Source organism: Paramisgurnus dabryanus, chromosome 18 (assembly GCF_030506205.2).
Source record: "Paramisgurnus dabryanus chromosome 18, PD_genome_1.1, whole genome shotgun sequence".
NCBI lineage: Eukaryota > Metazoa > Chordata > Actinopteri > Cypriniformes > Cobitidae > Paramisgurnus > Paramisgurnus dabryanus.
Genome location: NC_133354.1, coordinates 35605634 through 35632684, shown reverse-complemented (window position 1 = coordinate 35632684; position 27051 = coordinate 35605634). Strand labels below are relative to the sequence as shown.

The 27051-nt window shown below is 40.2% G+C and overlaps 1 long non-coding RNA gene and 1 pseudogene across 3 annotated transcripts; one reads left to right on the top strand and one right to left on the bottom strand.

Moving 5' to 3' along the window:
• Positions 1-1054: 1054 nt before the first annotated feature.
• On the bottom strand, positions 1055-9410 carry LOC135750949 (uncharacterized). 3 transcript variants are annotated; one of them, XR_012335394.1, is made up of 11 exons: positions 8939-9410; positions 8755-8839; positions 8496-8628; positions 8225-8383; positions 7413-7583; positions 7207-7327; positions 6876-6963; positions 6691-6785; positions 6362-6454; positions 1674-1854; positions 1055-1156 (listed from the first exon to the last, which is right to left on the bottom strand). It is a non-coding gene; the product is annotated as an uncharacterized lncRNA (long non-coding RNA). The 3 variants fall into 3 exon arrangements; XR_010532854.2 differs by having other exon boundaries at positions 6876-6959; XR_012335393.1 differs by having other exon boundaries at positions 6876-6959; positions 8496-8568.
• A 9598-nt stretch (positions 9411-19008) lies between these two features.
• LOC135751048 (5S ribosomal RNA) lies at positions 19009-19127 on the top strand (annotated as a pseudogene).
• The last annotated feature ends 7924 nt before the right edge of the window (positions 19128-27051 follow it).

The window sequence follows — 27051 nt, the reverse complement described above, 5'->3', positions numbered from 1 at the left end:
TATCATATATTTTTAAGGCATAAATAAAAAAAGTAGTTTTACATCTCATTTTCAAAACAGGGAAAAGTAAACAACGCTTTAGCAACCAAATTTGCAGGTACATATATGAAACAGTTTAATAGTTACCTCAAGAAAATGGCATTGTAAAACATTTCCTTTCATTGAAAAGGTAACAACAGTATTAACTCATGCATCAAAGATATCAAATATCATTTATGGAAAGTATTTCATCCAATGACATAGGCTACAGTTAGTTCAATCCAAAAGTATCCACAATCACTGTGAAAAAAACTTGATACAGTATAAAACTATATAACAATAATAGTAACATGTGCAAATCTATTTTGCCTGTGTTACATATTTTTCTACAGTAAATGTCATTATGTTGACAAGATGATATGGGCACAGTTTGGTGAAGTAACCACTGCAAGAGGATTGTGGCATTTGCAAGTTGTAGCAACACAGTTGACTGTAGGAGTAGTCTGTGAAACATCGGAGGTGGAGGGGAAAGCTAATAGCTAACCTGCTGCTTGTAAACGGAGATATGTATTATCATACAAAAACTTATTTAACAGTAGTTTCCCATCAATCTATGAGGCTAATGTTGCTTACACACTGCAGGAAACGGTTGTCCAAAATAAAAGCACTGTATCAGACATCCATTACATTTCCAAATAGTTTTATGTTTTCCATGAAACACACCTGCAGTTCAGTGTGACACACAGTCTAAATGCATACACCAGTTCAGAGTTCCAAAATCACTGTCATCTGAACTCTCATAATCCAGCTCTTCATGGTCCTCCAGTATCTCCTCGGGCTCATCCTCCAGCAGAGAAACAGCATTTGGTCCTAAAGCAGTGTTCTTCACTCCCAATCCTGGAGAGCCGCTGTCCTGCAGAGCTTAGCTCCAACCTTAATCAAACACGCATACCTGTGATTTTCTAGAGATCATGAAGACATTGATTAGCTCTCAGGTGTGTTTGATTAAGGTTGGAGCTAAACTCTGCAGGACACCGGCTCTCCAGGGTTGAGAGTGAAGAACACCGTCCTACAGCCTGGCTGTAACTTGAGCAAACTTGGAACTTCTTCTCTACATCTGCAAGCCTTTTCTGAAGAAGACACAGTAGCCAGCGATGACACTCTTCACTTAAACTGCCTAAAAGGAAAAATTGAAGGGATGCATGAAAATACTTAGAGGTTTAACTTGAGGCTTATTTTATACATTATGTTAATACTGCTTTCATTATTAAGGTCCAATTATATTCCTAAAGATTTCACATTAGTATTTCTAATTACATTATACTATTAGGAAATAAATTTAAATACCTCCATGTACTCCTTTCTAAACTATATACAACAATTGCCATGCTTTCATTGTGTCTTGATTTTCTTTGTTTCTATTCTATGTAAAGAACTACAGATCATTAAGATCCAACCACAAGAAAACTATAACGTGACACTTCAGGATCTAAAAATGAGTGGGGTTTTATTGTCGTATTTGCTATTCAGTGTGTCTAATCATCTAGATTATCTGTGATTTTTATCACCAAATGACAAAGGAACTTGATTTCAGAATGTGAAACTAACATGTGTCTTGAGACTTTTGTAACCCTTATTTATAGAAACCAATGGCATGCATCATTGCAAGATGGTAATAAAAGTTAGCCTCTTACCACTGTTTTTGCATGAAGACATTTCTGATATAATTTTCCCGATGTTCCTAGCCAGGCTTCTGAGATAGGTGCGGTGCAGTAGTGTCTCATCTCCCTCATCACAGTGATCTTTGTTTCTTGAAGGTGCACTTTTGACATGTATACATCAAAAAAATCTTCTTGGTGAGGGTGTTGCTGGATTCTGAAGTCACACAAATAACAACATCTTAAACACAATTTTGATTGGTATATTCTGAAAAGCAGGCAAAACAAAAGCAGTGCATGTACAGCCCATAATCTGGTGCAGGGTGCAAAATATTTGATTCAGAAAGTCGGCTATGAGAGGTTAAAAAGAAACACTCACACAGTAAAGATTGTCTCCCTTTATCTTTATATCTATATAAGAATAACTTATTTGCTGCTTATGAGTCTTTTAATAATTCTCCTTATAGACCCCTTCACGGTTCACGTCACAGGCGGTTCCCACTGCGCATGTCGGGGTCAGAAAAGTAATTACAGCAGATTGAGTTGCGTGTTATTCGGTATCGTAAAAATGCCTACTTACGTCGTGGGCTTGAAAATCGCGCCAGGTCTTCCGTTAAGTTTTCATGCAGAATCTCAAAAACAAAAAAATACAACATCTGCGGCTGAAAGCTATTAACGTGCAGACTGGAACAATACAAATATCAAAGAGGCTTGTGATTGTAGTGCTCACTTCATTTGAGGTAAGTCATAATTTTTCAGCCCTGTTAGATTAAATTTTAAAGCCTCGATTGTATGAACAGTTTGACCCCATGCTGCGCGCGCACCCGATAGTCATTCAATGTTTACAAACCTTGTAGGGGTCTATATCACATGTGGTGTAAGCCTGCTGAAGACCTACACTCTTAAAAAAAATGGTTCCTTATCGAACCAGAAATGGTTCTATCACCTGCTTCATATATGGAACCCCCAAATGGTTCAATATAGAACCACTTTAATGGGTTCATTAAAAAGAACCCCAAATGGTTCTTTGAATCAAAGTTAGATGGTTCTATTTAGAACCATTAAAGGTTCTTTATTCTTATGAGTAATTTATTATTGATAAGAAAATATAACAGATCCAGAAAATTATAAAAGTTTACTATTTATTAATTGTATTATACAGAAATATAAATCTATAAAAATTACTTAAAATCACATCTCTTTATTCTGTATTAGACAGCAAAACTTTAGTTTACATTTAAAATGTCTCATTTCAACCATTTAGTTATTTAATTATTTCCATTAGGCATTTTCACTTTTTAATAAACATACATACGTTTATATATTATATATAAATAAATAAAATAAAAATTATATATATATATATATATATATATAAGGGTATTGAACATTGAAGAGAAAAAAAACCCCGCAAACAGTCATTCCACAGCCTGTGATGTCAATGTCTTCCACATATTATGTTCACATTGTCCATTATAAAGTTGATACTTTCAGATTTGAGAGGATCAGGAGAGCCGTTGAACACTATGGTTGGTGTGGGACCTTTGGGTTTCTGTAAAACAATTTCACCTTTTAAGTGCTTTTTCCCAATTAACAGAAGCCATCAAATAGACTTAAAATTACCCCATAATAACACAAATAAAGTATGACAACTAGGCAAGCAACACTCAAGAACCAACAAGACTCATAATAATTGATGTGGAGCTGTATGCTATTTAAGGGTAAACAGAGTAATATCTTTATATTTGCATTGAATGTTACTTTAAATGAAGTGACTCAAATGCTAATGAAATTACAGTAGACTATACTTACACTATTTACACAGTAAATGAAGCTGGGATTTTCTTGAAATAATGCTGGCAATAACATAAGTGCAGCAGACCTACAAAGATAAAAAATTATTGTACATTAGGTAAAGAAATCAATTACAGGGACATTTTACTCAAAAAAGAAAACTCATTCACTCACTCGTTATTTCAAACATTCACGGCTTTCTTTCTTCAGCAGAACACAAACACAAACAAGATTTTGAAGAATGTCTGTAACCGAACAACGCTGGTAGCAATTTAATGGACACAAAACCAATGCAGGTCAATGGGCACCATTGTTTTTCGATTACCATACTTTTTCAAAATATCTTCTGTTGTGTTCTGCTGAAGAAAGTGACGACAATGTTCATTTGTGGGTAACCTTTAACTCTTTCTCAGCCAGCATCTCTTAATTAACAAGTTAACTCTTCAATGGCAAGGAAAAAGATTATACTAACATTATTTTCATATTTTCACTTATACAATTTATAGGTGCTAGAACCTTTACATTGACAATGCAAATAAGGCTACTTTACACTGGGCAAAGAACAAGCATATGATGTAGTTACCTTCTGTGCTTTCCTCTGCTGTTCCAATGAGATAGAGCGTAGAGATGTTTTTTACTTCATTCTTTTGCACTCCTGATGATGTTTGGGGCCATTTTATTTAGAGATGTTTCCATGTTCTTCACCAAGTCTGTTCCAAACCTCATTGTCATTCCATGCAGCATCTTAAAACACAAAATCTTTATATATCCACTTTCAGACAAACAAGTTCCTTAAAGTCTACATTAACTTGACGTTGCAATTGACTCGTGATGTATTTTTCAAAACACAATGTTCAATAAAAAAATAGTGTGAAATATACATAATTTAAATTAAGTCCTCAAACACTTTACAGTCTTTAATGCTAAATTCTAAATGAAATACATAAGAATTATCATTAAAGCTACAAAACACAGATTTCTTTTATTTTGCTCTTTGATGAACATTAGTGACAGAAGTCAGGTTTACGAGGTCCCTTTAAGCACCTTACCTTTTTGCATCAATGGGGTTTATATTTTAAAGCCAGTGATGTGTCATCTACTGACCATTTATTAACCATGGTTATCTGTGAGGGGAAGGAAAAAAGCATAAATTACACTTCACAAACCAAATACGCATAAAAACCTGAACACGTTTGTTTTTTTAAAACATTTGAATGTTAAATGTAAGTGTCTTAACAGCTACCATCACATTAATTCATTGTGTGCATCACAGAAAACATGCAAATCTAGACTTGTTGCGGATACGAACGCTGCACTGCAATCGTGCATTTACAATACAGACCGGAGGAAAGTTCTTAACTGTGGCCGGCAGTTTCCACTTTCCTTCAGAGTTTAGCTCTAACCCTGATAAAACACTCGTGAACAAGCGAAAAATACTCACGGAATATGTGTAAAACTGCGACAAACATTTACATATCATTTCCCTTCCACCCAGTTCCCTTGACCACGCGCTTCACTGAAATGACACTCCTGTCTCGAATTTCATCTCCTTACAACACAGCTGTCTTATTGTGATTGACAATTTAATTTAAAATGAGAAAGAAATAAAGCAGGACTGTAACGTAATTCATTAAAACCCGGAACAAAATGTATTTAACAGAGCTTTTATAGCTGACGGTTGACGAAGCCCGTCAGTGCTTTAACGTTACCAGCAGTATTTTTTAACTGAGGTAAATATTATAAATGTAGCTTCTAGTATCACTATTTAGCACAAGACCTACTCTAACAAAATAAATATTAACTAATTATACTAAATATCTCAGTAATATCGTTTCAAAAATGTAGAAAGTTTACTTACCTCAGCCAGGGTACCAACAAGCAGAAATGCCGGTCCGGAGTCCGAACTCCTCAGTTTGAAAAAAAATAACTGTCACGTCTCGAGGCTTATCTTCGCTTATGGTGCAACGCATATATACGCCACCAGAGGGCACTTTTGCGATTATCTGTTTTTAATGCCCCTTCAGGTTAAATTAAACATTGACAATATAGAATGTACAAAATAAAGAAAACACCTGGTTATTCACCAAAAACGCAAACCGCACTGTAAGTTTCATGCTAATGTACAAACTTGCATAAAAAAGCTCACAGGAAATAAATCAAACAATATGAATAGCCTATTTGTTGACTCTCTCTTTATTTGACCACAGCCTATTGACACAAAAAGGTTTGTGAATGAGTTGTGTAGGTTTGTAAATGAGTTGTGTAGGTCTGTAATTATTGTGTAATCTTTAGTTTACACTTCAGTCACAAACGTGAATTATAGAACCATTTTAATAAAAATGGTTCTTTGCCCTCCAAGGGCTCTATATGGAACCCTTTTTTTGGTAAAAGGTTCTATTGGCCAAGTATAGAACCTCATGGTTCTATGTAGAACCTCAAGGAACCTTTTTTTTTAGAGTGTAGTTTCAACATCACCCTAATGAAAAATAAGGGACTAAATCTTCAGAGTAGCAGTCAGTACATTGTAAAATTAAAATGAACATTGTAATGGTGTCATTCAATAATTTAAAAGTACAGACAAAAAATATTATGTTTGTTCTATATCTGTTGTTTCTCTCAAAAGCACTTTTGGTGCAAAAGCACATTTGGTGCAATGAGGCACTACGCAAACCTGATGCTCCGCAGCTGTGCATTATTTTCAAATAATTCAAAGGACTGGAGTCAATTATTCCACTTATACCACAGTTACCACAAACATTGCTCTGTTGCCTATTTTTAAGACATTTGACAAGTTAGGTGTGCAGTTATCAGAAATTAATGCATACCCACAGAACATTTCTCAGCCAATCAGAATACAGCATTCAACATACCCCTGGTATAACTGCAATCAACAAAAATGACAAAATGTTTTAGATGAGTTATCAACAGACCAGTGTGATTATAAAGGCTGGCTTTTCGATGAAGACTAAGAAACATTTGTTCAATTCATTTCTGAAGGTTATGTTGGTCATCACATCTGGTACCTACCAAAAGCAAAAATAATAATACAAGTAAATGATTATGAAGTCTTTTAGGCTGTACATGTCCAAAATCAAATTAATGTCTCAAAGGAGTTTACAAGGGCACAAGTTTATTGCGATTAAAACAGGACATACCTTTACTTAAATACTTATGCATGGCAAAGATTCTCAGTTACAAAATTGATTATCACAGTGCAATATTGTAAACCAGTTTCAATAATGTCCATAAAATACATTACCATCAGTAGCCTATTGTCTGACATCTTGTACACATGTCACAATGTTCTCAGGACACCCCCGTTCACTGCTCAAATCTTCCCGTCGCTGAGCCTTTCTGAAAGAATGCCATAAAAATATGTTTGTCCTTGCAATCTTAAAGTGAGAAAAATCTTTGTGTCTATATAACTCAGTCATAATATAAGACCTTGATGTATCTGCTGGATAATGCTGAAGGCCTTCTTGCTTCCGTTGGTTCCACCCAATAGCATGGACAGTTAGCATGTCATTCCTGGCTATTAACAAGACATGTATGTGATGAAGGAAGAAAGGTCCCATCAATGCTTGTGGTATTTAAATTAATCCAGAAACTGACAATTGAGTTTAAAATTTAAGAGAGAACTACATGCCAATTTTTTTATGTACTTTGAACAGTTACAGCTTACTCTTATGCAATCTCAAAGTACTAGACAGAAAGAATAAAAAAGTGAAAAAATAAAGACAGGTTTCCTAAAATATTATAAATAGGCATCAATTACCAGATACTTGGTTGTGAGGCCACAACGAGACAGGTTGCTGTTGACCATTTCGACCTCCACAACTGCAGTTGTACCAGCACCTTCCTGATTTTTGTCAGATTATCTAACAAATGTGTGACACCTATATTACAACCATAAACAGTTACAGTGTATTAATAAGTAATACAAATACAATTTCAAATGGTACGATAAAGAATATGCATTACCTGACACTTGGTTGAATGAGCCTTGGCATGCATGACAGAAAGGAAAGGTCTCATCTGCAGTAAAGGTCTGAGTTCCAACATGGAGACTGACACCTTCTCAAGGTATGGCCAATACTTGCAAGCAATATCTGTTCAAAAGAACTCTCCGTTTGTGGCTGCTTGAAGCTCCTTCTGCAGGTATAGGTGGATAAGAAAATATTACTCCCCGGCACATTAAGAGCTTTGAGTAGCACTCCGTGTCTGCAAACAACCACCTCAAGGCCCTCTTCATCAAGTTTGCTTACTTATCTGTTAGTTTCAAATTACATCACACCAACAGGCATCTTTATAATGATTGTAGACAATAAAGGTTTACTTTTAAACTAAAGGTTTTTCAGGATTCATGGAGCATTAAAAAGGTAATCTTGTGCTTTCTCTACTCCAGGTACACAAACTAGTTGAAAGTCAGGGTGACAAACTGACATGTAATAATGAATGACCAAGCTATTAAACTAGCCACTTTGGGTGCCAGCACACATTCCCATATCCAAATGATTATTTTTGTAAAACGCACACCTAACCTGTCAAATGTCTTAAAATACCCAAAGCAATGTTTGTGGTAACTGTGGTATAAGCAGAATAATTGACTATTTGAAAATAATGCACACCTGCTGAGTAGCAGCCCACTGTCAAATATTCCTTACCTATTATATAAGCTCACAACATCTGGGATACATTAACTATTTAATAAAGCAAAAATTACACATTTCAAATTATGGATTTAAATCAAAAAGTTTCTTTTTCCTCAAAACTACAAGAGTAAAAGAACTAACTCTTTTGACTGGCGGAATCTGTAGGTTTTTCTGTTGCCATCTGCACAAAGAGCGAGCATTGTTGGGTGTACATGCCGGGCAGGTGAAGTGCTCTACACTGGATGTTTGCATGATCACAAGTGCAGAAATGTGGAGGTCTCACTGTAGGCAATAAACAGACTGAAAACAGAAGTTCAATAATTAGTGAGAAAGCATTAACAATGGGCACAGTAATTTAGCTTAGAAAAAATGAGGCTGACAAATCACAAATAATCTGGTAGAACATGGATACCTGTAGCTGAAGCTTTGTATCTCTTCACTTCTGCTTCTTTTTAGTAGTGGACGTCCTTCAGCATTTTCTCCACCTATCGGACATTAAATGTACTCCCTTTAATGGCTGTTGCTTTGCCCTTGGGTTCCTTTCCCTTGCATAAAAGAAAGTGGGCCTTGTATGGTAATACTGAAATACAGCCAACTCTTGAGCACTCTAAATCGCACACTTTAGAATTATCACAATACTGCAAGAACACAATCTCAACAAATATACTCACCTTGATTTGAGCAAGAAGCATGTTTGCTATGAAGATAACATCCTCTGCTCTCCCTCTGTCTTGCTCAGCAGCCATTTCAACAATACTACATTGGTCAGACAAAGAGGCATAGACTAAGTGTTTTGGACAGTGAGAGAGAGAGTAAAATGAAAGAAAAACAAATGAATAAAATTACAATACTTACTTGAAAACAGAGAAGCTTGCGAAAGAGTGAGTGAGTGACCCTTTTACTGTTTGTACACAATGATGACGTGGCAACGTATGCGCACGCAGTTTGGCAACGGAAGCACTGCAAGAATCAGCAGTGAAGCAACACAGACAGAGAATGTTAGTTTAAAAAGTTGACTTATCTTCTACATAGTTACCTGATCCGTGTACTATAGTGGAGTGGATAGAATACGTTAGCAGATGGCCAAATACGTATATTATATTAGTGCAACCAAATGCTACAACCAGACGTTTTGATGTGGGAAAATCGTTTTAATAAACTTTCTGAGTTGCTTACACGTTAGAACCACTGGGAAATAACATCACTTCCGTTGCCAAAATGCGCGTGCAGGCTATTTGATCACGTGTGCTGTAAAAGGGTCTATTGAAGTGGCTCTTAAAAGAGCCGTTGGTTTTCTAAGAAAAAGTATAAACTGTGGGTGATGTTAACCGGGAAGGGTGGTGGGTGCTGACCGGACCTGAGAAAAGAAAACAAAAACATGATTAATTCTCTTACAGCAAAGTCTCCTAGGTTTGTCATATTATATATCCAGAACTGTAAAAAAAAGCTACCTATAAATAAAGCATAAACTGCATAAATGAACAGTTGATCTGAATTGAGAGAAATAAATGAAATAATTATCTTGGTACTTGAACCTTGGTTAGATATGGTTACTGTAGTCAAACTTTTACACACTTTCTTCTCACAGATTTATTAACAACAATTACAGAACATAACACAATCAATTTTAATCCCTTCTAACGATCAATTAACATAAATGTAACTGCACAAACTATGGTAAATGGTAAATGGACTGCATTTATATAGCGCTTTTAACAGACCTATGGCCATCCAAAGCGCTTTACATTCACCCATTCACACACACATTCATACACCAACAGCGGTGTCAGCCATGCAAGGCGCCAGCCAGCTCGTCGGGAGCAACTGGGGTTAGGTGTCTTGCTCAAGGACACCTCGACACTTGGTCCAGTGGAGCCGGGGATTGAACCACCAACCTTCCGGTTTGTAGACAACCTACATGAACCACTAGGCCACTGCCGCCCCTAACTAGCCTAATTATATTATATTAATAATATTAAATAATTAAATAAATCTATTCTGCTCACCAAGACTGCATTTATTTGATATAAAAAAACAGTAAAAACACTAATAATGTGAAATATTATTGTAATCTGAATGCAATTGCTGCTGACCGTGTCAGCAGCGATCGCTCTCTGTGATCGATTGGTTCCGCCTTGTATGTTAAGATGATCAGATTTACAATGAACACAATTATTCACTTAAATCGGTTATTTTTTCATTTAGAGCTTATTTCACGAACTGCATTCCGCGCGAAATTAATAAAACTACTGGTTTAAAAACGCTAGAACAACTGTTTAGCAACATAATATAATGCAGTCACTGCAGCTTTCTGTGATTAATACATTAGCTGATTATCAAACAGTCATCCAATAATGTTTCTGACCTTAGTAACGTAAAAAACACTATAGATAACTCCATAGTCCACACACGCAAATTAAATGTTATGCTGCACCAACTTTAGGATTTCTTAAATGACCGCACCTGAACAACAATTATGTCCCTAATATGAGCCAATTGGATTCTGACCAAACGCGTGCACTGACTTGTCGGTTGCCTTAGCGGTGATATTATATTGCTAACGTTGCAACAAAGACTTAAAATAAACACAGGATTTACTCAATATTAGTAACATTAATCACCAAATTTCCAAGTAAGCCTTACCCATGGAACTCCGGAGAACGCAATATCACTGCATCGCTTCTCTTGTTGAACTTGTTGGCATTGAGGAAATTATCGCCCCCTATTGTTTATCATCCTCATAAATGCGTGTCATTTTCACGCCTAGAGGAGGCAAAGCGTGACATTGACACGCATCCTCTAGTGGACCAGCGTGTCTATTACACGCTTTAGCGTGATACTGGGTTGCTCACTCGCGTGGCGTTGAATGCGGTTGTTTGCGAATGAACGCAAAGACGCGCACGGACATGAATATGTGCGTGTACGCGTCATTGCGACTGCTTTGTTGTTTTTACAAGCATACATTGGTAACTACATTGCATATAGATCCGTTTTTGCCGCGATTGTCTTTGTAAAGGATTGCACTAGTTAACTGCTAAAATTTAAACTTGAGATTTACACTTGGGCACGTGCCTGACTGGAGCTGGACCGGACACATTAAACCGCATGTGGGTACGAGGCTGCTCACTTTAGCGCCTTTTTGCGGTTAAATTGTTTTAAATCACTTGAGTGTTAGCATTTGCAAGCCTTTGAAACACGTGCAAAAGATAAACTTTTCCTATTTAAATTTGCGTATTAATCTGGCAATCGCAAGCCAAACCGTGGGTCGTGATCCGTACGGATCAACTGCGACAGCACGACTGAACGATACAACGTCACCCATTCGCTACGTTCATTTTCGAAACTGGCAAGTTATTCACCTGGGTTGGATTTTGACTGGGCTAAGCCAATGTCAATCAACATTCCATTCAATCGGAATTTTGATATGCAGTCATGTTGAGTATCTATGTTCATCTACCGGGTGTAGCTGGCCATCCGAGAAACAAACTTGGGGGCCCTCTAGTGGCTCGGGGCTCCAAGCAGTTGCCTGTTGACAAGGTGCGCCTCTGGTGTGGAGGGAAAGAAATGCAAGGAAAAAGGAATTTTCAAGAAGACAAATAACGGGGCAGTTTGTATGCCAAACCAGAATTGATTTTGTTTTATGTACAAGAAAAGTGGAGAATTTTATAGAAAATATGAAGTATGAGGAAACAAGTTTTAGTGATCATAAGTTTTTATTTTTTTAAGTTGGACTGGAGTAAAAGGACCAGGAGTTTGGATTTTAAATACACAAATTTTAAAGAATGAGCACTATGTGTCAAAGGTTAAGGAAATTATAGAAAAAGAAAAGGAAAATGGAATGTATAAAGAGGATAAGAGGATATGGTGGGAAAATGTTAAGTTTTTAATTAAAAAATATTCAATGAAATATTGTAGTTTAATACAAAAATGTAAAAAATACAAAGAAAAAGAAATGAAATTAAGTTTAGAAATGGAATTAAACAAAGAGAATAAGGACATACAAAAGATTAGGGAAATTGAAGAAAAATTAAAAGAAATAGAAGAAAAGAAATATGAGGGGGCGATGCTAAGAAGTAAAGCAAAATATGTGGTGGAGGGAGAAAAATGTACAAAGTTCTTTTTTGGTCTGGAGAAAAGCAGAGGGAAAGCTGAAACAATAAAAGAAATAAAGGGTTCAAATGGAGGAATTGTAAAAGGAAATGAAAAGATTTTAGGAGAAATTAAGATTTTTTATGAGGATTTGTTTAGTGCAAGGAGCGTGGAAGAGGAGAAAATGAACAAACTTTTAAATATGATAAAAACAACAGTAAGTGAGGAGAATAAAAAGGAATGTGACCAAGTGATCAGAGAGGAAGAGATTGAAATAGCAATAAATCAATTGAATAAAAATAAAAGTCCTGGAATAGATGGTTTGGGAACAGAATTTTATGTGTTTTAAAGGAGAATAAAAAGGAATGTGACCAAGTGATCAGAGAGGAAGAGATTGAAATAGCAATAAATCAATTGAATAAAAATAAAAGTCCTGGAATAGATGGTTTGGGAACAGAATTTTATGTGTTTTAAAGGATTTTTAACAAAGATTTTAAATGAGGTTTTTAAAGAGATTTTTAAAAAAGGAGAAATAAATGAAAGAACAAGGATGGGTTTAATGAAGCTGATATATAAAAAGAAACAAGAAAAAGTAGATTAAAAAAACTATACACCAATCACGATGCTGAATACGGATTTGAAGATTTTAGCGAAAGTTTTAGCCAACAGGTTAAAGGAAATAATGCCAAGTATAATTACAACGAATCAAGCATATGGAGTTAAAGGGAGAGATATTGCAGATATTACGATGAGTATAAGAGACACTATATGGTACATTTACATTACATTTAGTCATTTAGCAGACGCTTTTGTCCAAAGCGACTTACAAGTGAGGTAAACAATAGAAGCAATTATGGCAACATAAGAACAGCAATACATAAGTGCACTGGAAATAGTTTCATCAAGTCCAACACAATATACATAGCCAAGGGTATGCTAGTATTTTTTATTTTTTTTTTTAGATAAAGAGGAAGGTAAATAGAGAAGAGATAAAGAGAAGGTAACTAAATAAAGATAGTAAATCTGTAATTAGGAAGTTAGGTAATGATGGAAGAGATGGGTTTTTAGCCGAGTCTTAAAGACAGCTACAGTGTCAGCTGATCGTGTCACGACCGGCAGATCATTCCACAGTTGTGGGACAGTTCCTGAGAAGGTACGCGTTAGGGTTTTCTTCCCTTTTTGAGATGGTACCACAAGTCTTCGCTCGGTGGCAGAGCGCAGTGATCGAGAGGGTACATAAGGCTCTATAAGCAAGCGAAGGTAAGGGGGTGCTGACCCAGTGATGGTTTTAAAGGCCAGGAGCAGAGCCTTAAATTTGATGCGGGCTGCTAAAGGAAGCCAGTGTAACTTGACAAAGAGAAGAGTGACGTGCGCCCTCTTTGGCTCATTGAAGACCACTCTTGCCGCTGCGTTCTGAATCATCTGTAGGGTTTTGGTCGTGCAGGCTGGAAGTCCTGCCAGTAGCGCATTGCAGTAGTCCAGCCTGGACAGGACAAGAGCTTGGACCAGGACCTGCGTAGCATGCTCATCTAGGAAAGGTCTAATTTTCCTAATATTGTAGAGGATGAATCTACAAGAGCGAGCGGTGCTGGCAACATGCTCCGTGAAGCTAAGCCGATCATCAATGACCACTCCCAGGTTTTTGGCCGTCTTGGAAGGCGTGATGGTCGAGGAACCTAGCTGAATGGAAAAGTTTTGCTGAATCTTTGGTTCAGATGATATGACAAGCAGTTCTGTCTTCGCAAGGTTAAGCTGAAGATGGTGATCCTTCATCCAGAGTGAGATGTCCCTCAGGCGTGCCGAGATGCGGGCAGAAACCGTAGGATCATCAGGGTGGAACGACAAGTGGAGTTGAGTGTCGTCTGCATAGCAGTGGTAGGAAAAGCCATGTTTCCGAATGACAGAGCCCAGGGATGTCATGTATATCGAAAAGAGCAGCGGTCCAAGCACAGAGCCTTGAGGGACCCCGGTATCAAGACGTTGGGGTTCGGAGACGTCACCTCTCCAGGATACCCGAAATGACCTATCAGAGAGGTACGACTTGAACCATAGAAGCGCTGTGTCAGTGACACCCATAGACATGAGAGTCGACAGGAGGATGCGGTGATTGACCGTGTCAAAAGCTGCAGATAGATCCAGTAAGATCAGCACAGATGATTTGGAGGCTGCCCTTGCCTGCCTTAGGGCCTCAATGACTGAAAGCAGCGCAGTCTCAGTGGAGTGACCACTTTTGAATCCAGACTGATTGCTATCCAGGAGGTTATTTTGTGTGAAGAAAGTGGAGAGCTGGTTGAACACAATGTGTTCAAGAGTCTTGGAAATGAAGGGAAGAAGAGAAACGGGTCTGTAGTTCTCTAGCATAGCAGGATTGAGAGTGGGTTTCTTCAGCAACGGGGTTATCCGGGCCTCTTTAAATGCTACAGGGAAGGTGCCAGTGGAAAGGGATGAATTGATAATGTGAGTGAGAGCAGGGATAACAGACGGAGAGATGGTCTGGAGGAGATGGGTGGGTATGGGATCTAGTGGGCAGGTAGTCGGATGATTAGAAGCCAAGACCTTGGAAACATCTGCTTCGGATAGGAGAGAGAAGGAGGGAAGGAAGCATGTCTCAGGGATTTGAGAATGCGCAAGAAGCGGCGGCTCGGAGAACTGACTGCTAATAGTTTTCGTTTTCTTCAAAAAAGAAGGAAGCAAAATCATCAGCCGTTAGGTCGGATAAAGGTGGAGGGGCAGGGGGACAAAGAAGGGTAGAGAAGGTCTTGAAGAGAGTGTGAGAGTCAGGTGAGTTGTTAATCTTTGAATGGTAGTATAAGGTCTTTGCAGAGGAGACATCCTTGGAGAAGGAGGCAAGAAGAGACTGATAGAGGCAGAGATCAGAAGGATCATTCGATCTGCGCCACTTCCTCTCTGTAGCCCTGAGTGTGGAGCGATGCTCACGGAGAACCTCAGTTAGCCAAGGAGCAGGAGGTGTGACCCGGGCCGGTCCAGATGTCAGAGGGCATAATGTGTCTAAGCAGGATGTAAGAGTGGAACAAAGTGTGTCAGTGGCATTGTCAGTATCTAACAGAGAGAGTTGGCTGGGAGCGTGCAGCGTGGAAACAATCGCAGAGGATAAGCGGGAGGGAGAGAGCGTGCGCAGGTTGCGCCTGAACGTGACCAATGGGGGATCGTATGTAGCGACAGGGGGAGTCAGGTCGAGGTCGAGAGTAATTAGGAAGTGATCAGATGTGTGAAGTGGGGTGACCTGGGTGTGGTAGGTGGAACAACAGCGTGTGTAGATAAGATCTAAAAGATTGCCAGACCTGTGTGTTGGTGAAGCAGGGACTCACTTGAGGTCAAACGACGCAGTCAGGGTGTTGAAGTCAGCTGCCTGTGGTTTCTCCAGGTGGATATTGAAGTCACCAAGTACTACTAAAGGAGTACCATCCTCAGGGAATGAAGACAGAAGTACGTCTAACTCCTCCAAGAAGTGTCCCAGTTGACCTGGGGGGCGATAGATAACTAAAAAATGCATTTTAGTAGGGTGGACGATAGTAACAATATGCGATTCGAAAGAGTTGCTGTCACATGAGGGGGTTTGCTGTTGGAATTTCCAGTCCTTTGGGATGAGCAGACCAGTTCCTCCACCCCTTCCTGTTGTGCGAGGACTGTGTGAGAAAGTGTAGTTGTTGGAGAGGGAAGCCGGAGTGGCCGTGTCCTCTGGTTTAATCCATGTCTCAGTAAGTGCTAAAACAGAAAGGCCAGAATGTGAGGCAATGGCAGTTATGAAATCTGCTTTGTTGACAGCAGATTGGCAGTTCCATAAGCCAATGGGAAGAGAGAGTGAGGCAATAGTGGAAGGTGGGAGAGTGCGGAGGTTATTAATATTTCTCACACGGCGACGTGGTACAACAGATTTACGAGTTGTAATGACAGTAGAGATTTGAAAGCACATAGTAAAATTATAAGAATAGGAAATGTACAAGAGATGAAAAATAGTGCTATATAGATAAATAGAAAAAGTTAGTACAAAAAGTGCAATACTTAAGTGCCCAGTCGGTGTCCCTGCTCGGTGGAGTCGCGCAGGTAGAGTCGATGGTCTTTACACTCTTCGGTCTTCACACGACGAGGGCTGCACGCGACCGCTGCCGCGGTGGACTGACTGGTTTTATAAGTGCTTCAAATGTGGGCTGAAACTCAGCAGGCCACGCCCGAAAACAATCAACAACAAGTTAATGGCCGAAACTACTACTGTTTTTACTGTAATACACTAAAGCACGCGAGGACACGCGAGAACAAACGCGGATTGCAGCACGTGAGACAAAGGTAAACAAGAGAGCGTTTCTTAGCAACGACACTGCGCTAAAACTTCACAAGTCTAAAATCAAATACACTTACACGTTTCTGTGGACTCCTGTTGATAACTGCTTCACCTACTAACATGAAAGAAAAAAATAAAGAGGGATATATAATCAGTTTGGACTTTGAAAAAGCTTTTGATAGAGTGGAGCATGGGTATTTATTTGGAATTTTAAAGAGTTTTGGTTTTGGAGAAAATTTTATTAAATGGATTAAGATTTAAGGGTGCATTAACAAAAATAAAATGTAATGGTTTTTTAACAGACTGTTTTGAAATTACAAGATCAATTAGACAGGGTTGTCCGCTCTCAGCATTATTATACTCGCTGGTATCAGAACCTTTAGGACTAGCCATAAGACAAAATGAGAAAATAATAGGCATAGAAATTGAAGGGAATAAAGCAGATGGAAAGTTTTTCAATATGCTGATGACACAACGTTAATTGTAAAAGGACAAGAAAGTATCAAAGAAGTTATGAAGGTTGTAGGAAAATATTGTAGAGGGTCTGGAAGCAAAATAAATGAGGATAAAACAACATATATGAGATTTGGTAAAGCCAAGGATTTAAAAGATTGCTTTGATTTTAAAGAAGTTGAAAAAATGAGGAGTTTAGGTGTTTTAATGGGGAAGAATGAGAAGAAAGTAAGAGAGGAAATGTGGGAACAAATGGTAACAGATATAGAGAGAAGGTTAAATTTTTGGAAACTAAGAACTTTAAATATGAAAGGGAAGGTTTTAATTTTAAATGTTTTAATGGTGTCTAAACTTTGGTATATTTTATATGTATCCGAAATGCCTGTATGGATGGAACAAAGGTTGAAGAAATGTTTTCTTGATTTTATATGGGAGGGGAAAACATCGAGGATTGCATACAACACAATTTTAGGGGTGGTGGAAAAGGGCGGTTTAGGCTTAATGGATGTGGAACAACGAAAAAATGCTTTGAGAGTGAAAATTATTAAGAAATATTTAAATGAAGATATCAAACTGGTTGGAAGAAAACAATGAAATACTTCTTAAACAAAGCTGGTAATTTCAATTTAGGGGATGGTATTTTATGGACGAAAACAAAAGTCTGGATGACGGAAGGACTACCTGAGTTTTATAGGGAAATTTTAAGTGCCTGGGGAAAGTTTTTAACGAAAATTTAGTATGATCCGCATGGGAGAGAAAACATTTTGAATCAACCTTTGTTCTTAAATAACAATATTTTAAAACAAGGGAAAGGAATATTTTTTAAGAAATGGATGGAAGTGGGGATAACGAAAGTGAGAGATATTTTGTATGAGTTTAAAGAGGGGTTTTTACCGATACAGTATGTGATGGATGCAATGGAACTAGCAAAAGAAGAATATAATAAAACAGAAATAACCAACAAATATGAAATGATTAAGAATGCAATACCAAGAGACTGGATTAAAAGAATAGAGTGTATGGATGAAGATCCAAAAGAAATGAATATTTATGTGAAAATGGAGGAAAATACTGTTGATTTTAAAGAATGTAATGTAAAAAGGTTTTATTGTGTTTTTAGAGATGGAGTTTTTAAAGTGCCAATTGTAAATGAGTACTGGTTGGGAAAATTCAAAGATTTAACAGAGGAGGATATATGGGGAAACATGAAGGGTAAATGTGTGGAAACAAAATTGCAAAGTAAAAAGTGGTTTTTACAGAGTCGGTTTTATATAAAATTGTTTTAGCTCAAAATGCAATGTGTAAAGTGTGCAAGGAAAAAGAAGAGGGGATTTTACATATGTTCTTATTTTGCACAGAATTGGAGAATTTTTTAAGGAAATGTAAAAGTATGATTAAAGATTTAATTGTGGATTAGAATTAAAATGAAATTGAATGGAACAGAGTGGTTATGTTTGGTTGGGAAAAGAAATGTCAAAACAAGAAGTTTATAAATCTGTGTATAATGATGATGAAAAGTGCAATTTGGGAAAGGAGAACTGTGGCAAAAAAAAAAAACATTGTGATGGATGTTTGGAATGTTTTTAAAAGGAGAACAGAATCATATATAGAAAAAATGTATGTGCATTTTAAGTGTACAAAAATGTTGCAAACTTTATATGATGTTTTTACAAGAGAAGTCTGTTGTGTTTTAGAGGAACTAAACTGGAAGTTACCAGATGCTGATGAAAACCCTATTTAAGTTTGGATGCAAGTGATTTTAAGGGTGTAAATAAGTAATGTATGTAAATGTTTGAATGTATTATTTATGGTTTTGATTTTTGTGCTGTACTGAAATGAAAAAAAAAGAAAAGAAAAAAAAGCACGCCCGCTCTCGTCTGATCTCGGAAGCCAAGCAGGGTCGGGCCTGGTTAGTACTTGGATGGGAGACCGCCTGGGAATACCAGGTTCTGTAAGCATTTAATTAATTAAATATTTATTTATGTCATTTTTTCCCATGAATGCGTCCTTTCTGTAAGCGTTCTCCCATGGCATGGCGTTGCCACTTTAGTTTTGAAGTGTCTCTCGAATCGAGTCTGTAATCACTTACGGCCACACCACCCTGAGCACGCCCGCTCTCGTCTGATCTCGGAAGCCAAGCAGGGTAGGGCCTGGTTAGTACTTGGATGGGAGACCGCCTGGAAATACCTGGTGCTGTAAGCATTTAATTAATTAATTATTTATGTCATTTTTTCCCATGAATGCGTTCTTTCTGTAAACGTTCACTGATGTCATGGCGTTGCCAAATAAAGCTTGAAGTGTCAATCGAATCGAGTCAGCACTCGCTTACGGCCACACCACCCTGAGCACGCTCGCTCTCGTCTGATCTTGGAAGCCAAGCAGGGTCGGGCCTGTTTAGTACTTGGATGGGAGACCGCCTGGGAATGGCTCACGACCCCCGCATGTACATATTGCTCAACCCTGGGATCGATCGAAAGTGATCAAAGCTGATGGCGCCATCTGCTGGTCAACGTACTGAAGTGTTATTTACAGAAATTGTCTAGTTTATTAAAATCCACTAATCTGTTGAATGCTTTGTTTATTATTTTCATAGTTTAAGTTGATGTAGCTGATGAGATTCATATAGACAAGTAAAAAAGTGTTTTATATTTTTTGGACTGAATTAAGAAAGGTTGTAATGTATCAGTGCACTCTCACTTTGTCTGGAAGACTTCTAATTGCTTTGATGTGTTTTATTTTACACTATCCCACCCCTTCTGAAACCCACGCATACAGAGACTCCAAAATACTTGAAAAACTTTTACAACTTTTATTTTTCACCCAAAATGTGTTTCATTTAAAAGGCAATGCATGAAAACACAAGTAAACCAGATCTGTTTAGTTTAAAGCTCGCTCACCACGACAAGGTACAGATCTACGAGCGAGAACACGAGACAAGACGAGAGACAAACATTTACTACCATTTGCAAGCATTTAGTTAAACATGGAGCTGACAGACATACAAACATCACAAGGACACGCACACATAAATAACATTAATAATAATCAAAACATTTAACAATTAAAAACACAAACTTGCACTTAAAGGAACAGTATGTAAGAAATTTATATCAATTAATCATTAAATGGCCCTGATTTGTCACTAGACATTAAGAAATCATTTTCATTTCAAATACTTATATCACTGATAACAGTGGTCTGGCCAGGATATTGTCATTTAAAAAGTGGAGTTGCAGCCCTCAACTGATGTTTATGTTGTCGTTTGCTATATTGGCCAGCAGCTGTGTGATTGCAGTACCAGTTTTAGCCACACGTTTTGTGATTGCAATACCAGTTTTGGCCACAATCCTACATACTGTTCCTTTAAGCTTAAAATTAACAACTGGTTTGTACAGGCCAAAGCCCAAAAAAGAACAGGATTATCCACAAACTCAACAATCAACAAATAAAGGCTCAAGCCATTCCTGTCTCTTAATTTTTTTGCGTTTTCTTTGGCAAACTTTTGATAAACATAAGCAGACAAAGACATACAAACATCACAAAGACACGAAGCTGACAAAGACAAACAAACAACAGGCATGACAAAAACACAGATGATCTGAACATGAACAACCATTAAAGGGTATGTAAACTGATTGTGTAAGATCAGAACTGATTGAGTTTAAGATGAATGAGGTAGATTGACCTTGATATTGAACATAGGCCAGAACATGTTTGCATAAAAAAGATACTACAAAGTGCACTTAAACAGCAACATAAATAATAATAAAAACAAACACAAGAACATTCTTAAGTAAAACTGTAAAGTGCGTTTTTTGAACTATATAAATAAATAGATTATCTTTTAAAAAACTTTAAACAACTTTACACTTTAAAAACAGTGTAAAGTATGTTTTAAAAACTCTGAACAACTTTAAAAAACAAACAAACAAACAAACAGACACACAAACAAACAAACAATCTTCTTTCTCTCTCCAACAGATGGCACAGGAGAAATGGCATCACACAAATTAGTTATTTACAAAGTTATTTACATCTATTTACACAGTTCTACTCTTTTCCAACTCCACATCCACCACACTTTTAAAATGTTCAAAGCTATCGTACACCACATTGTCAAACCCAGAGGTGGTGGATTTCCTAGTGGATGGACAGTAGGAAAATATTTTCTGGGTGCTTCCAGCCACTTTGTCCTTGGAAGGTGTGTACCTTTTCCGCTGTCCACCACAATTAGGAACGTGGCAAGCCCCACATGGCCGCAAGGACTTGTTTGGCATGAATGCCTTAACTGTTGGTGCAGGAGGTACAAAGGTTTGGCTGCACGATGGCCCACGAAACAGGATGGAGGGAGCCTGTGGCTGTGCGGGAAGAACCAGCAGTATGGGTGCTGCAGACACAGGGGGTGATCCAAAGGTGGGTGCAGCAGGCTTTGGCAGAACGGGAATGGGCGCAGCAGGCTTTGGCCGAGTGGAGGAGGACGACGCCGCCGTGGGCTGAACGGGCCGGTTCACGGGAGGCACACACTCTGGCTCTTCAACAAATAATCTGGAAATATAAAATAAACATTTAATGAGGATTGATATGACATGTGTGCTATTTGCTTTCAACAGCCAACAGGTGAAGAAAAGTGCTTATGACAACTTACCTCCGCTTCTCACCACGCCTTTTTCCAGCCTTGTGATGAATGTGCTGGTACTGGACCTGAGGCCGGTCTGGCGGTGGTAGGGATGTTGGCAGCGCAGGAGCTTCCGGGAAGGGTGCATCTGACAGCACTTTCAGGTGAGGCGTCACCTTCGGCAGTACCGTCGCCCCGTAGTTGGCCTTTTTCTCCTCCCTGGCAGTGAAGGTCGAGATGGACTTGGCGTTCAAGTTGGGCAGTGGAATGGCGAGACCGCCAAGGATGGGGTCGTCTCGGACTCGGTCTGCAATCCTCTTGTACTGTGCCTTCAAAGAAGCCGTGGCCTTGCTGGGGGAGGTGAGCTGATTGGCTGGCGCTCTGTTCTTAAGCATCTTGAGGAGGAGGTAGAGCAGGCGACTGTCCTCGGTCACCTGTGCCGCCTGAGCGTACCTCATGCAGCCAAACTTGGTCTTCTGGGCTGCTCTGGTTTCGGGAGAGTCTGCCCCAAGGCACCGACCGAACAAGGTGTATCCCCACCTGGACTCATACCGCTTCATGAAACGGGCGGCAGTCTTGTCGTGGTCATGGAGAGAGCTGGCGGCGGCGGCGATCTTCTGCCTGAGGTCAGCAGGCACTAAGTGGTGGTCGCTGTTGTCGGCCAGTTCTAGGAGGAGCAAAGCCAGTGCCTCCACTTCCTCTATACCTGGCAGATGAAGATGGCTCATCAGCACATCTTGCAGGGCAGGACTGTCCTCCTCTTCCGCCTGTTCTGCCTCGGTGAGGACAACATGCTTCGCACAGACTCTGTCTATCGGGTCCTCCTCTGTATCCGAAGACATGCCGAGACCCTCGTCCACCATCTCATCGTCTCCCTGCTCAGCCGACTCCTCCTCCTCCTCCTCCTCCTCCTCGTCCTCACGCGAATGCTCTTCCTCAACTGCAAATATGTAATTGTATTAATCACAAACATGTCTACACAACAATAGTTTTTTTGCACCAGGTTTGTCATCATTGTTTAAGTGTGTGATCAAGTCCTGTACCTTTCTGCACGTAGTAGTCCCTGGCAGTGAAGCTGGTAGACTGGCACATGGCGCACTCGACACCAAGGAGCTCCTCCTCGTCGGAGTGCTCATACGCTTCGGGGATCGGCATTGGTGCAGCAAAGTTGGGCTCCAGCACATGTTCCTTGCCGAAGAGAACCTCGGCCTGCTGGTTGATGCGTTGGATCTGCCGTGCATCCAAGCACGACGTTTGCCGGCCATGACCACCAGCGACACGGAGCGATGCCATCCGGTGGTTCCACTGCACGGCAAAGGACACCAAGTATACCTGAAACAAATTTCCATTTTGACTGTTATTGTGTACAATGTTTACAAGTAATGACTGAAGATGTGAAATAAAATGTATCATTGAAACTATCATTAACACTTTGCTTTTTAAATTATACGTATGATTTGCTATATGACAATGTGTCTGTAATAAAGCTTTAAATATGTTTTAATCACTCACTTGAAATGGCATAATCCCACATCGCTGTGAAGGGACGGCGTTAAACAGGTGGGCGTGCAACCCCTCCAGAGAGTTGCTGCCTCGCCGGCATTTGTGCTTGTTCAGTCGGACACCGTTCATCACCACCACCTTTACAGACACATACAGCGGTATGCCAGGGGGATCCTGCAACACACAACATATATTACAACTTATTTATTCTGGTGTCCTTTTGATATGTTGCCATATACAAGTTTGAAGTTTGGTTTTGACACACGATGCCTGCAAAGACATTAACCCACCTGCATGCAACTGAGGTGCTTGCTGGCCACTGCCCAGTGAGCGTCGACTGCCTCCGGCGACTTAAACAGGTGAATGCCATCAATGTCAAGGCCGGCTGGTCCCCGAAACTCAGCAAGGATGGACTCTATCACCAAAGCAGTCTCCTGTAACACAACCCGTTTTGAGGTGAATAAAAAAACGTAGAACAAGCTAGCTAACTAACCTGCTTGGGGAGAAAACTAATGTGAGCGATTGTATGTATACATATGGAGACTTGAGCTTGTATAGTGCAACCTACACAGAGCCACACTTACCGCAACACCACGGGTAATACGCCTTACGTACGACCTGATCTGATGAGGCTTGAGGAAAGCCATCATCTCCTCATCAGAGTACCTGCCGTAGAGCTCTGGGTTACCGTTCCTGACCGCCTGGACCAGGAGCATCATGTCCGCCTTGATGTAGGCGAGCACGGCACCCGCCATGGCACTCATGAAAGCCCCGTACTTGGCGTGGCTCTGTTTGATCACAACGGCGTCCCAGCGGTGCAGCCAGTGGCGGATGTCCAGCCTGATGACGGTACCTCTCTTCACCCAGTCACCAAACAGATTCTCCAAGAACGACGGACCGCTGTCACTGAAAATAATATCATGACATTTTGTGTAGGTGTGTTACATGTTGGATTATCTATTTCATTATAGGTTTCAACTGCTCTTTGAACTCACCGACAGCAGTTGTTATCTGCGTACACCACCTTCGGAGCAGGAGCGTTGGCACGACGAAAACGAGCGACCAGACCTCTGGCCATGCGTGCATAGCACCCCTCGGACTCGGACGCCACAACCACTGTGGTCAAGAACTGACCCCACTCATTCAGCACGCTGGTGACGTACTGCATGGTGCCCTGGCCGTCGCCGTAGATCTTCTTGAGAATCTATAAAAAAAAGCAGAACATTCATTATGTGGTATTTTAACAGTCAATCTGTTCCATATGATCACAAGAACTTTAGGCTATACGTACCTTCCTCGTGCCGTCGATGCACAAGATTTCCCCAGTCGTACTGAGGATTTGGTCCCTGTACACGGGCATCTTCTCCATCTCCAGGATCAGGTGCGCACGCCTCAGGACCCGAGCAGATGGAAGTGGAGACAGGGCGATGGGAGGGGTGTAAGTGCCAGCTGCTCTGGCAAACGACAGGATACCTCGCTGAGATGAAGATGATCCAGCCGCCGACATGTGGGCATCGTACAGGAGAGTCTGGTACAGGTCCCGACGCTCCACGTACCACTCGTCATGGCCCTGCTTCAGCAGCCTCTGTACTTTACTCATTGAGACTGCGTTGAGTCGGTCGCTCATCAGGGTGACCACACTCCTGTCCACAGCACGCTTGCCGCAAATTATGGCAGGGAACATGCTTCTGATGGCCGGGGCGAGGTTCATCAGAATTTGCGGACTGTACGCCAGCCAGGTGTACTGCTGCTGGGCACGGTGGGGGCCGTCCTCCTCGTCATCGCTGTTGACCACTTGCGCCTGGCTCAGCTCCTCCTTCAGCTTGAGATAGTGTTTGCACATCAACCTCTCAGCCAGCAGGGTGTAATGGAAGTTCATGCCGCAAACTTGCCTGGCAAAGCTCCCAAACCCTTTCTTCTCCAGGTAGTACTCTGGTGGTGCGCGGCAGTTGGTGTTGGGGCAGCGAATCAATGCCTTCATCACACCGACCGGACGCCAGAAGAAGGCAGGGGTGGTAAAGAAGGACAGCATGTTGGGCACAGCTCCCTTGACGGCCATAGGAGGTGGGGGCGGGTGGAACTCCATCTTCTCCTTAAAGATCTTCCTCTCTGCGATCTCTCCCCTGACATTTTTGTACTTGGAAGCCCTCTCGAACAGCCCATAGGTCTCATTGGTCTTCAACCACTTGATGTTCGCGGGGGCTATACCAAGGGCTTTGGTGGATTCAGGCGGCTGCTCCCAGAACTTCTGCCAGCCCTCCAGCACGACGCCACCGGGTTCCGAGGTCTCTCGGAGGGACGAGGGTCCGGGCCTGTCGTCCTGGCACACAGAGCTGGCGAGGTCTCCCCAGGTGGTCAGCTGCGTGCTGACCGACGCCTCAGACTCGTCCAGGACAGTCTCTGAAGAGTAGAACACCACAAAAATGTATCAACTGCATTGCAACATACTGATGACGTTTATGTGGCACAAACACAAGTCCTAGCAGCTCCACAGCATACTACAAAGTCATTTCATGTTAATTTTAGCATAATTCTACTATACCTGCAGCAGCCAACAACTCGGCATCACTGGTGTAGTTGGGGTCCTGCTGAGAGAGGTCAGGGACAGTCAGAGGAGCCCGGTCTTTCTTCAATTGTGCTGTCTGCAGAAAACAAAACACAACCATAGAATAATTTCATAAAATAATACTTTTACTAATACTGGTTACTGTTTAACATCAATTACTTAGGTCTAAAAGGTAACTAAGTTTATCTTACCTTCAACCTCCTGTCAAGGTGCCATGTGACAGGAGGGAACTCTCTGGCATACTCGAGCAGTCGTTCCTTCTGCCACTTCAGCAGCTCGTTCTGCTCTCCCTGCTGGCAGTACTGGAACAGCAACCACACCAGCCAGCCAACATCGTTTTCTAGAAGCCACCTAAAGGTCTGACCAGCATACTTCCCAAACACAATGACCAGCTGACCTTTCCACAGCTCACCCCCGGACCTCTTGGCAGCCGCCTCTGCTGTCTTGCGATCCAGCCATGTAGGGTCAACAACGGTGATGGGGGCCTCTGCCACAGACTTTGCTGCCTCTGTACACTGCAGCCTGGCCTCTCCTTGCCGGTACAAAACGATGTTGGGGTATTTGTGTTGCTGTTGATGGCTGACCAGCAATGATTTGGTGGTCAAGCTCTTCTTGCAGACATCACACTCAAAGGTCTCCCTGACGATGGCATGGATCTTCAGATGCCTCGTCAGGTTGGACTTTTCAGTGAAAGTCTTGTCGCACACACTGCACCGATGTCTAGGCTTCTCCATGTTTCATCTGGTACAGTAAAACATAAATAAATAAGTAGAACTAAAAGCAGAAGAGGGCTTAAATACATTTTTAGAGAGGCTGCTGCACTCATAAAAGCAGTAACGAAAAACAGCCCATTCATTCATCACTTTGTTTTTAACATGACATGTGTACACTTCTAAAGCATTTTATACATCGAATTTCAACTTTACATTGTTGTAACACCATTATATGCACTGCAAAAAAAAATGAATGTCTGTCTTAGTATTTTGGTCTTGTTTTCTAATATAAATATCTGAAAATTCTTAAATTGAGATACATTTACTTGATAAGCAAGTGGCTTAAGATATTAAGTCTTGTTTATTGAAATAAATGATGAAAATCAAGAGTTTTTTTAAACTTAAAACAAGTAAAATTATCTGCCAGTGCAGTAGGAAACATAAGCTTAATTCCAGTTTCAACTTAATTCAATAAACCTAATTTACTTATTTTAGAAAACAAGACAAAATACAAAGTAAAACATTCATTTTTGCAGTGTGGTCTTAAGAAGTGAGCTACAGTGTCTGATCACGTTTTTGAAGTATTTCCTAGGATCGTCAGGTCATTACAGCGGCGATTGATAGTTCATTAATACATTTTCAATGAATTCGGTTAATAAATAATATATATTATATAATATAAGCATATTTAAGCTTTACATTTCGAGTACATACAGTAGCAGTACATTC